This window comes from Bufo gargarizans, chromosome 5 (genome assembly GCF_014858855.1).
Source record: "Bufo gargarizans isolate SCDJY-AF-19 chromosome 5, ASM1485885v1, whole genome shotgun sequence".
NCBI lineage: Eukaryota > Metazoa > Chordata > Amphibia > Anura > Bufonidae > Bufo > Bufo gargarizans.
The window spans coordinates 189,656,390-189,672,021 of record NC_058084.1 but is presented as its reverse complement, the minus strand read 5'-3'; the positions used below and the strand labels follow the sequence as shown (position 1 = coordinate 189,672,021).

Here is a 15,632-nt window from a genome sequence, read left to right as displayed (position 1 = left end):
ATAGCCATGTTATAAGGGAAAATAATACAGTGAATAGACTGTCACCTAGCAACCATCCGTGAAAATCGCACCGCATCCGCACTTGCTTGCGATTTACACGCAGCCCCATTCACTTCTATAGGGCCTGCATTGCGTGGATATAGAACATGCTGCAATTTTCACACAACGCACAAGTGATGCGTGAAAATCACCGCTCATGTGCACAGCCCCATAGAAATTAATGGGTCCAGATTCAGTGCGGAAAACTCGCCCGTGTGAAAGGGCCCTTAGGGTATCTCCCCGCTTAAGTGTTCCTAATGCGCCAACTGGAAGTGACGTGTGGCTCTGCATCTGATGTTTTACATGACCCGGACGTCCGACGTCATCACTTCAAGACTGAAAAGAGGGCGCAACCTTGCTCAGGATACAGTCTTGGGGAACTCTACAGGGGAGACTGCAATGCAGTACCCGAGCAGAGGCCCTTCAAGGAATGGGGAATTACTTGGCCACCGCAAACTCCAACCTCGGCCTCCTGGTAAACCTACAGCAATCCCACCAGGGGCCCAAAAGATTCCCAGCACCTCTGTGGTCTGCCTGCCATCTGACAAGACAAGAAAAACACTGGATGGTGAGGAAGGGTTGGGAATTTAACCCGTGTTCTTCCTGTCCCTATCAGGGGAAGGCAATCTTAGGTGTCCTGTCATGGAGACAACTGGGGAAAACCCCTTTAATAACAACCATGCAGCAATAATGGCCAATAATAATACATAACAGACAAGCGGCAGCATAGAAAAGGGTAATTAAAAGGATCAATAAAAATAAAATATTGTTATGCAAGCGGGTGTGAACTAGGGATCGACCGATTATCGGATTTACCGATATTATCGGCCGATATTCAGGATTTTGAACGTTATCGGTATCGGCATTTATTTTGCCGATATTCCGATAACGTCCTGGGAACACAGATCGCGCTGCTGACAGCGCTCTCCGTGTTCCCTCAGCAGCAGCACAGGGGAGAAGGAGCAGTGTCTCCTCCCCCTGTGCTGCTGCTGCCGCTCCAGCCAATGGGAGGACAGGGGACAAGAGGAGGGGAGGAGCTATGGCCACTGCGCCACCAATGAAGCTTAATCTCACATTAATTCATATACAGGAGGCGGGAGCTGCAGAATCACACAGCCGGCTCCCGACCTCTATGAGCTGTAGCTGCGATCTGCGGTAGTTAACTCCTCAGGTGCCGCGGATCGCAGCTACAGCTCATAGAGGTCGGGAGCCGGCTATGTGATCCTGCAGCCATCTCCCGCCTCCTGTATATGAATAAATTAGAGATTAAGCTTCATTGGTGGCGCAGCGCGCCCCCCCAAGCCCCCCAGTATCAGACATTGGTGGCGCAGTGCGCCCCCCCTCCCCCCCAATATTAGGCATTGGTGGCGCAGTGCGCCTCCCCCCCCCCCAAGCCCCCCCAGTATTAAGCATTGGTGCGCCCCCCCCCCCTCCCCCCAGTCGCAGTGCGCCCCCCACAGGATTCCCTCTCCCCTGCTCCTCGGATCGGAGCCCCAGCAGTGTAATGCTGGGGCTCCGATCGGTTACCATGGCAGCCAGGACGCTATTGAAGCCCTGGCTGCCATGATAAGCTCCATGCTGCTGTGTGCACAAAGCACAGAGCAGCAGGGACAGTGTGAGCTCCTATTCACCCTGATAGATCTCTATCAGGGTGAATAGGACAAGGGTTCTAGTCCCTAAGGCTGGTTTCACACGGGCGTTGCGGAAAAATGTGCGGGTGCGTTGCGGAAACACCCGCGATTTTTCCGCGCGAGTGCAAAACATTGTAATGCGTTTTGCACTCGCGTGAGAAAAATCGCGCATGTTTGGTACCCAAACCCGAACTTCTTCACAGAAGTTCGGGCTTGGGATTGATGTTCTGAAGATTCTATTATTTTCCCTTATAACATGGTTATAAGGGAAAATAATAGCATTCTGAATACAGAATGCTTAGTATAATAGCGCTGGAAGGGTTAAAAAAAAATAAAAACGTTAACTCACCTTATCCCCATGATCGTGTAGTTCCCGGTCGGTCTCTTCTTTAGCTGTGGGCTTGGGCTGAATGACCTTTGGTGATGTCAGATCACATGCTCCAATCACATGGTCCATCACCATGGTGATGGAGCATGTGATCTGACATCACCACAGGTCCTTTAGTCACAGCTAAAGAAGAGACCGACCGGGAACTAGGCGATCATGGGGATAAGGTGAGTTAACTTTTTATTTTTTTTAACCCTCCCAGCACTGTAGTCAGAATGCTATTATTTTCCCTTATAACCATGTTATAAGGGAAAATAATACAGTGAATAGACTGTCACCTAGAACCCATGCGTGAAAATCGCACCGCATCCGCACTTGCTTGCGGATGCTTGCGATTTTCACGCAACCCCATTCATTTCTATGGGACCTGCGTTACGTGAAAAACGCAGAATATAGAACATGCTGCGATTTTCACGCAACGCATAAGTGTTGCGTGAAAATCACCGCTCATGTGAACAGCCCCATAGAAATGAATGGGTCAGGATTCAGTGCGGGTGCAATGCGTTCAACTCACGCATCGCACCCGCACGGAAATCTCGCCCGTGTGAAAGGGGCCTAAGGGGGCTAAAAGTTAGTTAAAAAAAAAAAAAAAAAAAAAAGTAATAAAAATAAAAACACCAAAATATTAAATATAGATGAAAAAGAAAGATTTACAAAAAAAATAAAAATACACATTAACAATAAACATTAATTTTCAGCAGATTTGTGGGAATTTTAATTTTTTTTTTCAAAAATGAAAATTCCCAGAATATCGGTATAAATTATCGGCTATCGGCCTGAAAGTTCACAAATTATCGGTATCGGCCCTAAAAAATCAATATCGGTCGATCCCTAGTGTGAACCCACTGTGCCACTGACTGGCTATACTCTGGAGGGGCGTGACTAAGCAACTACCTGGCCTTCACTAGAGCCTCTGATGGTGAGGATAGACTTGGGCCATTAGGGTAGTTGCCAGGTGCCACTCCAGAGCAGTCCCCGAGTCAGTGGCAGGTGACCAGGGGGTCAGAGATATCGGTGCAAGCACTGAGGGGGAAGTACGTGGTCAGGAAGTCCGGGGTCAGGGCAGGCAGCAATCAACCAAGGTCTGTAAACGAAGTCCAAGGTCAGAGGCAGGCGGCAAACACGGTACACAGCAAATCAGAACTTGAAAACCACCTACACACTTGGAACTAGACAAAGCTAGTGACCATGAGTTGCTCAGGCATCTTCCTGTGGTAGGAAGCGCCTTTAAATACCTCCTGCAGTCCAGCGATAGGCTGGCGAGACAGAGGGCGCGTCCGTGCTGCCTCACAAGGGAGGAGAGACACACCCGTGCAAGCCCTAACAAACAGTGCAGGTCTCCAGCAGGAAGTAAACTCTGGCATGGAGCACAGATACAACAGCTAAGCTACCTGCTGCCCGCGCTTGTCAGCATGGTGCATGGCAGCGGGAAAGAGAGCCCGGTGGCCGTGCCCGCGGTAGGGGCAGCAGCGCAGTCACAGACCGCTGGGCTAACAAATATAATAAATGAGATGTAGGTGAACCTGGATATTTTCCAGCAAGTAATAACGTAGGTCTGGAAACTTGCCAAATGATGTGGATAGAAGATCAATCAGTATCAAGATCTATGGGGAGTCTTTAAGAAATTAAAATAATGATTTACACTCTAGAAGAGCACAACCCCAGCGATTACACATATATCACCTATTCTGTGGTTCAAGATGTGCCATTTTTCCTGGCCTGAAAGTGTACACACCTAACATGTAGTACCCACCTAGCCTCCTGGTTGGCGAACCCCTGGACTCCACAGAAACACAGGGCTTGGCTGGGGCAATACATACACCGTACTCCTCAGCATAGTTTAAGAAATGTATGGAAGGGTAAAAGTCGAGCAGTTGCTCCACCAGTCCGATTCCAAGTCTACAACCTAGTCCGTTGCTATGGGCAACTCCTCCAATTTTTCTTCCCACTAAGGCCTCATGCACATGACCACATGCATGAGGCCTTATTTTGATAAATCTTCTCACTAATTTGCACCAATTGCATGACTGAAGGACAGATACAGCTTCTCTTTTGGAATCCACTCCTAGTTTTGGTTTAAAAAAAAATAAAAAATATATATATTATATTTTTTTTTTGCTCTTACAATTCCAAAAGTTAGCAGCGGTGACCTACCTAAGACAGTGACTGGCCGAGCAGCCAGGTAGCAGAGAGCAGCATGGACTGGAGCAATGATGGAATAGCGTGGACTGAATCAGTGAGGAGCTGAACCCGCACATACCCATATCACCCAGGCAGCCCCCCTGATGTTGGCATCGGAGCATCTCATGCTCCCTTGCCCTGCACTGGATCGCGCAGGGCACGGGCTCTTTTGTTTACAATAACACACTGCCGGGCGTCAGCTTGCGCCCGGCAGTGTGTTCAGTGACGTCACCCGCTCTGATGGGCGTGCTTTAGCGCTGCACTAGCCATTTTACTGGCTAGGACAGCGCTAAATCCTGCCCCTCAGTGCCGGTGACGTCACCAGGCTTCCTCGCAGCCCCATGGAGAGCCCGGTACGTCACCGGAACTCCTGAAAATGCCTTTGCCCTGCGTGATTTAGCGCAGGGCAAAGGAGAGCATTGAAGCATAAACTGCTCCGATGCTCCTGTCAGGGGGGCTGCCGGGGTGAAAATGGTGGCATGTCCGGGTTCAGCTCTGAACCTGGACAACCCCTTTAAGGGGCCGGGTACTGTTATGGGGTGGATACTGTTGATATATTTTAATGACACACAGAAACATTAAATGAAATTGATGAAATATACCGGGTCCTTCTGCTACTAATATATATATATACACACACACACACACACACACACACACACATCTACATCCATAACCTTGATGAATGTCAGGAAAGAGAACAGACATGGCTCTCGCTATATACACACAGTGCACACTCCATCCGTCTACAGTGTCTATCTAGTATCTACCTACCTGCCTCACACATACCTGGGATTAGTATACATTCCTGGCATCATATTCCATCCCCACATGTAAAGATCACAGCACAGGGCACATCGTGCAAGGCCTCAGGATGAGCTCAGTACTATATTATATATATATATATATATATATATACACACACACACACACACCTCATCTTATAAAAGCATAAAATGGCAGGTAGGACACAGCTGAATGATTGAGGGAGGACATCTGACCCTGCTGTGGTAGAGGGAGGACATGTAATGCTCTATGGATAGATTGAGAGATGTGCTATATAGAATCAGGTGACATATGTGACCCCAGTATGGGATGTGTGTGTGTGTGTGTGTGTGTGTATATATATATATATATATATATAAAATGAGATGACATGTGTGACCTCAGTATGGGATGTGTATAATCAGGTGACACATGTGACCCCAGTAAGTGATCTATAGGGTCTAGGGCTGTGACTTTGCGCCGAGCCGGGTACATAAAGGAGGAGCCTCCTCTGTCAGCAGCTGAACGATCGTACAAGCCCCAGAGAAAGCCCCCGGCCAGCACAGCGACATCCGGGCCAGCCATGCACTCACCGGGTCAGCAGAGAGGGGTCCCCGGCTGCTCCTCACACAATGTCACATCTGGCAGGAAAAGGCGCACATGGAAGCTCTGCTAATAACAGTGTAGAGCGACTTGTCGCAGAAGATCCCCAGATCGCACGCTCTTGCCGGCCGGCTATTTTCCTCTTTGGCTAGCAGCCCTCCCGCCCCTTGATCAATCTTTTAGCAATTCCAGAGTCCGAAGAAAGGGGGCGTCTCGCCGGATACTGCGATCACACCCTGGGGGTTGCAGCGCGGGATGGAGGGGAGGGGGCAGAGGTTCCCCTCTGCATGAATCAGGCGCTAGGAGGACTCCCGTCCTATGTGAGAGCGCAGCTCGCTGTCTCCATGCCTCAGACCCGTGACGTCATCACTCCGAACCGCTCTGTCAGTGCGGGAGATGGGTGGAGGGGAGACTAGGCCACGCCCACTGGTATCCAGGCAACCTCCTCTAGTGTAGTGGCGCCGGGTTCAGATGCTGCATGTTACTAGCAGGCGCCTATAGGTTACACACACTCATCTCTGCTGAATGCACACTGTCCTGCAGGGAAATGGGTCAGTAATCACTTCTGGCTGCTCACTGCATACACACAGCTCTGCTGCGTGTACATTATACATCCACAGCTCTGCTGCATGAACATTATACATATACAGCTCTGCTACATGAACATTGTACATCCACAGCTCTGCTGCCTGCACATTATACATCCACAGCTCTGCTGCGTGTACATTATACATCCACAGCTCTGCTGCATGAACATTATACATCCACAGCTCTGCTGCCTACACATTATACATCCACAGCTCTGCTACCTGCACATTATACATCCACAGCTCTGCTGCCTGCACATTATACATCCATAGCTCTGCTGCGTGTACATTATACATCCACAGCTCTGCTGCATGAACATTATACATATACAGCTCTGCTACATGAACATTGTACATCCACAGCTCTGCTACCTGCACATTATACATCCACAGCTCTGCTGCGTGTACATTATACATCCACAGCTCTGCTGCATGAACATTATACATCCACAGCTCTGCTGCCTACACATTATACATCCACAGCTCTGCTGCGTGTACATTATACATCCACAGCTCTGCTGCATGAACATTATACGTCTACAGCTCTGCTGCATGAACATTATACATCCACAGCTCTGCTACCTGCACATTATACATCCACAGCTCTGCTGCCTACACATTATACATCCACAGCTCTGCTGCCTGCACATTATACATCCACAGCTCTGCTGCCTGCACATTATACATCCACAGCTCTGCTGCCTGCACACTATACATCCACAGCTCTGCTGCCTGCACATTATACATCCACAGCTCTGCTGCCTGCACATTATACATCCATAGCTCTGCTGCCTGCACATTATACATCCACAGCTCTGCTGCCTACACATTATACATCCACAGCTCTGCTGCCTACACATTATACATCCACAGCTATGCTGCACGCAGATAAGTTATAGGAGCAGGTTGGATGTCTATATATTCACATTAGCAGATACTTGTAGAGATACTTGTCCACTGTAAGATTCAGGGTTGAGCTTGGTCTGGGTGAGGGGTGATTTAGGTGATGGATGTCTGAGCTGTAGTCCCTTACCTTGCAGCAGTATCTATAAAGCTGAATTTCGCTGATCACTCTGCTGTTTTACCTTTGATGATTTCTGGAAGCAGAATTTGCTGATCTCTGTAGAGCAGGAGGTGCACAACGTTTTCTGCTTGGGGGCCACATTGCCAGACTGAACCAATGGCGAGGGCCGAAATTTAAATAGGTATTAACAACTGAAATGCTGTATTTATGGCATATTGAACTCACAGTATATACCATTAATGTCTAGTTACAGATTCAGGGCTCCCATCTAATGGGAGAAATACATAAAAAATAAATGTGAACCGTCACAAGACATAGACATACATGTCTGTTACCAGATAGAGGGGGCCACACAGAATGGTATCAAGGGCCGCAGGATGTGCACCCCTGGAGTGTTGGAGTGTTACAGGAGAAGGATATCGGGTTTCTAGGATTAGGAGCTCTGACATGTGCTTCCTCTCACCCTCTAGACTGGAACTCCCCCTTCTGGCAGGAGCAGTACCAGCCCAATCCTACCAACAGTGGAGGAACGATTACAGATATCCCCAAGTCTGGGGTACTGCACACTCCCTGTGCTTGTCGTCCTTCCGGGTAACTCCGGAATAGATACCCAAAGGTGCAAGTCAAGCAAGATGGCAGCAATAACCACAGAAAGGGTTAGGGAAGTGCGACACAGACAAAACAGGGGCCAGTCTCAATTGTCTCACGGCGCTCTTAGGGATAATCTGGCATATAAAAATAATCTTTAGGCCAGGTCGTAACAAACGTCCGCAGGCTTGTTATACTTTGGATCCTTGAAGCTGGTTCCGCAAGCTGAGGTATCCTGGACAATTGTACACCCGCAGGAACGTCATAGATGGTCCTTTGGCGACTTCCTGTAGGGTTATCAGGAACCACAGGATAAACATCTTCTGTAAGGTCCTCTGTAGACCTTTATCGTTTTCTCATAGGTGACAGATTCACCAGACAGCAGACGAAGATGGCTCCTAGGTTTCTCCTGGCAAGGAGCTCACCACTTGGTGGCTCTGGAGTGCATGGAGCAGTATTTGTTGATTCATCACTAGTAGATTGGCCACTTTGGCTACTTGGAAAGTCCGGTAGTTGCACATTAGGTGTGTTTTATTCAGTTGGCGGCTGTGAGGAGATCAGAGGTAAAATGCCACTGAATGTCACACTGGACTTGGCCAGACTCCTCTTGAGCTCTTGCCAGCTCGTCATTTTCCCATAGTAGTAGGTTTCTTGTAGTGCGGAACATTTTGAAGTCAATACGACTCGGACTCAGTATGCGGGAAAGGTAGTCTTAGTCTACAGGTCCTTCTAAAAAAATTAGCATATTGTGATAAAGTTCATTATTTTCTGTAATGTACTGATAAACATTAGACTTTCATATATTTTAGATTCATTACACACCAACTGAAGTAGTTCAAGCCTTTTATTGTTTTAATATTGATGATTTTGGCATACAGCTCATGAAAACCCAAAATTCCTATCTAAAAACATTTGCATATCATGAAAAGGTTCTCTAAACGAGCTATTAACCTAATCATCTGAATCAACTAATTAACTCTAAACTCCTGCAAAAGATTCCTGAGGCTTTTAAAAACTCCCAGCCTGGTTCATTACTCAAAACCCCAATCATGGGTAAGACTGCCGACCTGACTGCTGTCAAGAAGGCCATCATTGACACCCTCAAGCAAGAGGGTAAGACATAGAAAGAAATTTCTGAACCAATAGGCTGTTCCCAGACTGCTGTATCAAGGCACCTCAGTGGGAAGTCTGTGGGAAGGAAAAAGTGTGGCAGAAAACGCTGCACAACGAGAAGAGGTGACCGGACCCTGAGGAAGATTGTGGAGAAGGACCGATTCCAGACCTTGGGGGACCTGCGGAAGCAGTGGACTGAGTCTGGAGTAGAAACATCCAGAGCCACCGTGTACAGGCGTGTGCAGGAATATGGGCTACAGGTGCCGCATTCCCCAGAAACAGCGGCAGAAGCGCCTGACCTGGGCTACAGAGAAGCAGCACTGGACTGTTGCTCATGTCATTCGGAAATCAAGGTGCCAGAGTCTGGAGGAAGACTGGGGAGAGGGAAATGCCAAAATGCCTGAAGTCCAGTGTCAAGTACCCACAGTCAGTGATGGTCTGGGGTGCCATGTCAGCTGCTGGTGTTGGTCCACTGTGTTTTATCAAGGGCAGGGTCAATGCAGCTAGCTATCAGGATATTTTGGAGCACTTCATGCTTCCATCTGCTGAACAGCTTTATGGAGATGAAGATTTCATTTTTCAGCACGACCTGGCACCTGCTCACAGTGCCAAAACCACTGGTAAATGGTTTACTGACCATGGTATTACTGTGTTCAATTGGCCTGCCAACTCTCCTGACCTGAACCCCATAGAGAATCTGTGAGATATTGGGGAGAGAAAGTTGAGAGACGCAAGACCCAACACTCTGGATGAGCTTAAGGCCGCTATCGAAGCATCCTGGGCCTCCATAACACCTCAGCAGTGCCACAGGCTGATTGCCTCCATGCCACGCCGCATTGAAGCAGTCATTTCTGCAAAAGGATTCCCAACCAAGTATTGAGTACATAACTGAACATAATTATTTGAAGGTTGACTTTTTTTGTATTAAAAACACTTTTCTTTTATTGGTCGGATGAAATATGCAAATTTTTTTAGATAGGAATTTTGGGTTTTCATGAGCTGTATGCCAAAATCATCAATATTAAAACAATAAAAGGCTTGAACTACTTCAGTTGGTGTGTAATGAATCTAAAATATATGAAAGTCTAATGTTTATCATTACATTACAGAAAACAATGAACTTTATCACAATATGCTAATTCAGGTAATAAAGGTTCAGCTTGCTCAGCTCTGTGGGCTCTCACTGGGTTGTCCTTCTTTGTCCTGTGCTTATAAGGTCAGTGCCTTCTTTTTATCGGGCTCCGGCTGTACTGTGCCAGTAGTAGGTCCCGGGGTTCTGGCCCAGGTTGAGTCATTATTAGGGATGAGCATCCAAAGTCAATTCACATAAAACTTAATTTTAATACTGTACGGAGCGGGCGCTCCGTACAGTATTAGAATGTATTTGCTCCGATGAGCTGAAGTTATTGCTTCGCAAGACTTGGTATCAAGGTTTTTTACTGTAGAAATTAATTTACAAAGTTATTGCCCGAAGTCTCGCAAGACTTCACAAAGTAATAACTTTGCCTCATTGGAGCCCTAATACATTCTAATACTGTACGGAGCTCCTGCTCCGTACAGTATTAAAACAAAGTTTTGTGCAAATTGAATTCAGATGAAGCATCCGAAGTCGATTTGCATAAAACTTTGTTCCCTCATCATAATGATTCAAATTAGTGAGGTTTAGTGAAGTTCTATACAAGCATCTACAGCTTCTCCGCTTGGGTGACAGGCTCTTGATGGAAGTCTCCCTGCAGACATACACTCTCCAACCCCTCACGGTATCCACATGAATACACATCTTCATCAGCAGCCACATCAGGCTGAAAAAAACAACACGCCACACAGTTTTCCACTCATACATATCCAGGATCAGTGGTGGCAAATTTGGGTTTTAGGTTGCCATGGGCAACGACAGCATAAATAGTGCGGAGCCCCTTTAAGCGGTGTAACAGTGGCACAGCAAGTGCGGCTGACGGGCACCTAGATGACATTCAAGGTGGTGACAGCCTCCCTGTGGCAGTGTTGATCTCTCCGTCCATTCCCCTTCTATCTTGAGTGTCTTCAGGGTATCAGACTTCTGTTGAGAGTTCTCAGTCTTCTGTCCCAGGTTCAGACTGTAGCCAACGGCCAAAGACGTTAGAATGGCGGGTGGTAGCACTTTGCGCCCAGACCGTCTTCTCCTGCTCCCAGCCCCTAGGAATTGGGCTTCTGGTAACAGGGCGAGAAGCCTCTGCCCCAGGCTTTTATTTCTTGGCAAATTAATAAACATTTTGTCCAGCAAAAGAACGAGGAGCACCCACAGGCACATCTTGCCTGCTCCTCTGCTGGGTACTCTTTTTGATTTACCGCTATGGAGGGGAGGTTCTTCGACACATGTGGAGTGGATCCAAGATGGCAAATTAACCCCTTCTGTGCTGGTGTTTCTGGGCCTTAGTAGCCAGCAGTGGTGAATATGAAACACCCACACAGAGTCCTGTTAACACAAGGTGGCTGTAGCTTCTACTGAATTACAAGGTAATAAAGTCTCTTTTAGGGTCCACGGAGCAATTGGCCCAACGTTAGTAAGGCACAGAGGCATAATCCTGTTCATGATGCCAATTTCATGCAGAGAGCCCCTGAGGAGCCAGTGTAGAGGATAGGAGTGGTAGTTGCCCTGATGAGATACTGTGTCATGGTGTACTCCCTCAGGCCGTAGCTCCCAGGGGATCAGTGCAGTGGAAATGTAGTTTGAAGAATCAGGCCAGAAATAGACGTAGAACAGTCTCCTTTTAAAATCTAAGTTGTGGCACATCCAGCGGCAGTAAGTACAAGGTGCAGTTTCTCTGCAGTGACCGTCCGGCTGCTTTGGAGCCCCTTACGCAGTAGGGTTCACTGAACTGTGGTTTTAGAAACATGTCTGTTTTTGTGAGGAGTTGAGGAGAAGCTTGGACAGAGGGTCGGCTTTGGATACATTGGGGGTGATTTACTGTGATCGGCTTTTTATGCTGTATTAGATTTCCCCCTGAACTGCCAAAAGATTGAGCTAGTTTATGACAAGGTGTGCAACTCATCATAAATTAGGCAAATCCAAGGCAGTCCGTGTGCCTGGAGAGGAAAACTCCCCGGCTGGAGTAGTTTGTTGCCAACATTTACACCAGGCGTAAATGTAAGTAAATTTGCTGGGGCCAGAGTACTGGCCACCGACATACCTCGGCTCCGTCTCCATCCCACCCAACTGCCAAACAGTGCATAAAACTGGGGGAGCGATTTAAATATTGCCGCACAGCTGGTAAAAAATTACGACTATTTTTATGACCAAAATAGTCGCAGGTTCCTTATCAATGGCCCCCTCAGAGTATTTGGGCAAATGAGGTTCAACGTGGATAAATGTAAAGTTGTGCATCTGGGTAGTAATAATCTAGGTGCATCATATGTACTTGGGCAGTGATGGTGAACCTTTTAGAGGCCGAGTGTCCAAACTGCACCCAAAACCCACTTATTTACCGCTAAGTGCCAACGCAGTAATTTAACCTAAATACTACAGTCCATAGTATATCTCCCATGTACTTTATCATTTAGCTATAATAACCTGCCTACATTCAATGCGCTGCCTGTGCTGTTCATAGTGCGCCCTGCGCTGATGAATGGCAGGAAAAGTCTAAGGCATATTGGTATACCATAGACTTTCTCCAGGGTGCGGTGGCCGTAACCATGGAAACGTACAGTGCATAATGCAATGGGAAAATGAATCCAACCACCAAAGGAAGCAATATGGATAATAATACATTAGTAAGTGCCTTGTATTAACTTCCTCTACATAATAAATGCTAATTGCTGAAGTGATACAACCCATTAAAGAGTAAGCAAACTTTATTTTTTTTTTCTCAAATACCCTAATAATACTTTTTCTAATGTACTTTATGTATAGATATCTCTGCTTGTGCCTGCTTTACTAAGCCAAGAGTCAATCATGTAAGCTTTTAGCTTAGCGAAGCAAGCACAAGCAGAAGCCCGCTCCTATCAGATAATCCTGGCATAGCACATTGTTACAGGGTACTCATGTGCTATGCCAGCATTTAGTAAACCTCAGGGTCCACCCTGTAAGGGCTCATGTGCAACACCCCAGAGTGGTGTCACCACTCCTGCACCCTGCTACTGTCTTTATTGGGCTAACACCAATGCTATCTATGCATTTCTGTCCAGGTCCTAGACACTGTGCATTACTAATCTTTTTTCAACTGTTATGTTCATGTAATATACCTGGTTCACCAGCAGATGGCAGCAAATAGGACAGAGCTGTACTTAGAATAGAACGCTCCATTCCATTCTAAGCCCTCTGTAGAGAAGTAGGCTAGTCCTATTTCCTGAAGGAAAGGTGAGGACCAGTTAGTTCCAGTTTAGGTCTTCCCTAGACAGGGGAAGGGTGTGCAGGGGCACGTCTCCACTGGACATGCCCTCACCAGCCGAAGCACCCTAAGCTGTGCTGGCCATGGAGGCCAAAGCTTGAAGCCTTAGGAGCCAGGAGGAAAGTTCCCTGGCATAACCTAGAGTCATACTGCAGGGGGGAGGCCGCCTGTTGCAATTGGCATCACGAACAGGATTTACTTGCGTGCATCTAAGCTACAGGCCTACGGAATTGTCAGATAACCCCCTAAAAATGAGTTTACTACTGTTTACTGCAGAGTTAGAGGCGCAAGATTGTGTGCGCCAGCATCCGAGGAGTTAATCCGCCATTTTTGCCAGTGATGGCGTATGTTCTTCTTGAACCTCAAGAGCGGGAAAACAGGGAACCGCCCAGCCCAAGCAATTGCAGGTAACGAAGACTCCTCCTCCCTTACCAGTTTGCAGTAGCCAAGAGGAAGATAAGATGGCGCAATCTCTGCGGCCTAACTGGGGAGAGATGGTGTGGGGCGATGAGCTCGAAGTGCAAGCTGCCCTGGAAGCAGTGCGACTGTCGCAAGTACAGTGGAATCCTAAGAGAGGATCGGAGGTGCCCGCCGCGCCGGCTGGTGCGGTGGAGGCCACTGGAGTCGTCCACTCCGACGCACACGAAGAGCTCTCCTCCATCTAGACGGAACCCTATGGTTCCCCCAGAAGTAACGGCCCATGCCCAGACAATGTGAGACTATAAAAAAGCTATCGAGGACTGGGTGATCCAGGTCCTAGACAACCCATGGCCAGGGGATCCGCAGCTAGAACGACGTTGAGGAACGGTACTGTGGTTCTCCATCGAAAAGAGGCAGTGGTTTCCTGGCGGATGACGAAGACGGCGAACTCTTCGTGGGACACAGGTCGGTAAAACGCCCCTACATGCCCCAGGCCCGCCATAGCCTATACGTGGGAGACCACGTTGAATATATTCCCATGAGCTCACTTAAGGGGCCGTTTTCCACTGGAGTGACCCTGTTGTCCAAACCCCCTCTCCCTATACCAGGCCATTTTTTGCAAATCTGACCAGTGTCACTTTATGTGGTGATAACTTTAAAACGCTTTGACTTATCCAGGCCATTCTGAGAATGTTTGTTTTTTTGGTCACATATTGTTCTTCATGACACTAGTAAAATGGAGTAAAAAATTTCATTTTTATTTATAAAAAAATACAAAATTTGCCCAAAAATTTGAAAAATTTGCACATTTCCAAGTTTCATTTTCTCTAGTTCTATAATACATAGTAATACCTACAAAAATAGTTATTACTTTACATTCCTCATATGTCTACTTCATGTTAGGATCATTTTGGGAATGACATTTTATTTTTGGGGGACGTTACAAGGCTTAAAAAAACAACTTTTTAAGGACCAGTTCAGGTCTGAAGTCACTTTGTGAGGCTTACATAATAGAAACCACCCACAAATGACCCCATTCTAGAAACTACATCCCTCAAGGTATTCAAAACTGATTTTACAAACGTTGTTAACCGTTTAGGTGTTCCACAAGAATTAATGGAAAATAGAGATACAATTTCAAAATTTCACTTTTTGGGCAGATTTTCCATTTTAATAATTTTTTTCAGTTACAAAGCAAGGGTTAACAGCCAAACAAAACTCAATATTAATGGCTCTGATTCTGTAGTTTACAGAAACACCCCATATGTGGTCGTAAACCGCTGTACGAGCACACGGCAGGGCGCAGAAGGAAAGGAAAGCTAAACAGTTTTTCGGAAGGCAGATTTTGATGGACTGTTTTTTTGACACCATGTTTCATTTGAAGCCCTCCTGATGCTCCCCTAGAGTAGAAACTCCAAACAAGTGACTCCATTTTAGAAACTACACCCCTCAAGGTATTCAAAACTGATTTTACAAACTTTGTTAACCCTTTAGGTGTTCAACAAGAATTAATGGAAAATAGAGATACAATTTCAAAATGTCACTTTTTTGGCAGATTTTCCATTTTAATAATTTTTTACAGTTACAAAGCAAGGGTTAACAGCCAAACAAAACTCAATATTTATGGCTCTGATTCTGTAGTTTACAGAGAACACCCCATATGTGGTCATAAACCGCTGTACGGGCACACAGCAGGGCGCAGAAGGAAAGGAAAGCTAAACAGTTTTTGAAAGGCAGATTTTGCTGGACTGGTTTTTTGACACCATGTCCCATTTGAAGCCCCCTGATGCACCTCTAGAGTAGAAACTCCTAAAAAGTGACCCCATTTTAGAAACTACGGGATAGGGTGGCAGTTTTGTTGGTACTAGTTTAGGGTACATATGATTTTTGGTTGCTCTATATTACACTTTTTGTGAGGCAAGGTAA

General features: G+C 46.7%; 1 protein-coding gene across 1 annotated transcript in view; it reads right to left on the bottom strand.

The window, feature by feature from the left end:
• TRAK1 (trafficking kinesin protein 1) overlaps positions 1 to 5,959 on the bottom strand; it is a 219,504-nt gene extending 213,545 nt beyond the window's left edge. The window contains exon 1 of the mRNA XM_044294148.1: positions 5,598 to 5,959. The gene's annotated coding sequence lies outside the window, so the exon portion shown is untranslated. The remainder of the gene's footprint in view (positions 1 to 5,597) is intronic.
• Positions 5,960 to 15,632: the final 9,673 nt, after the last annotated feature.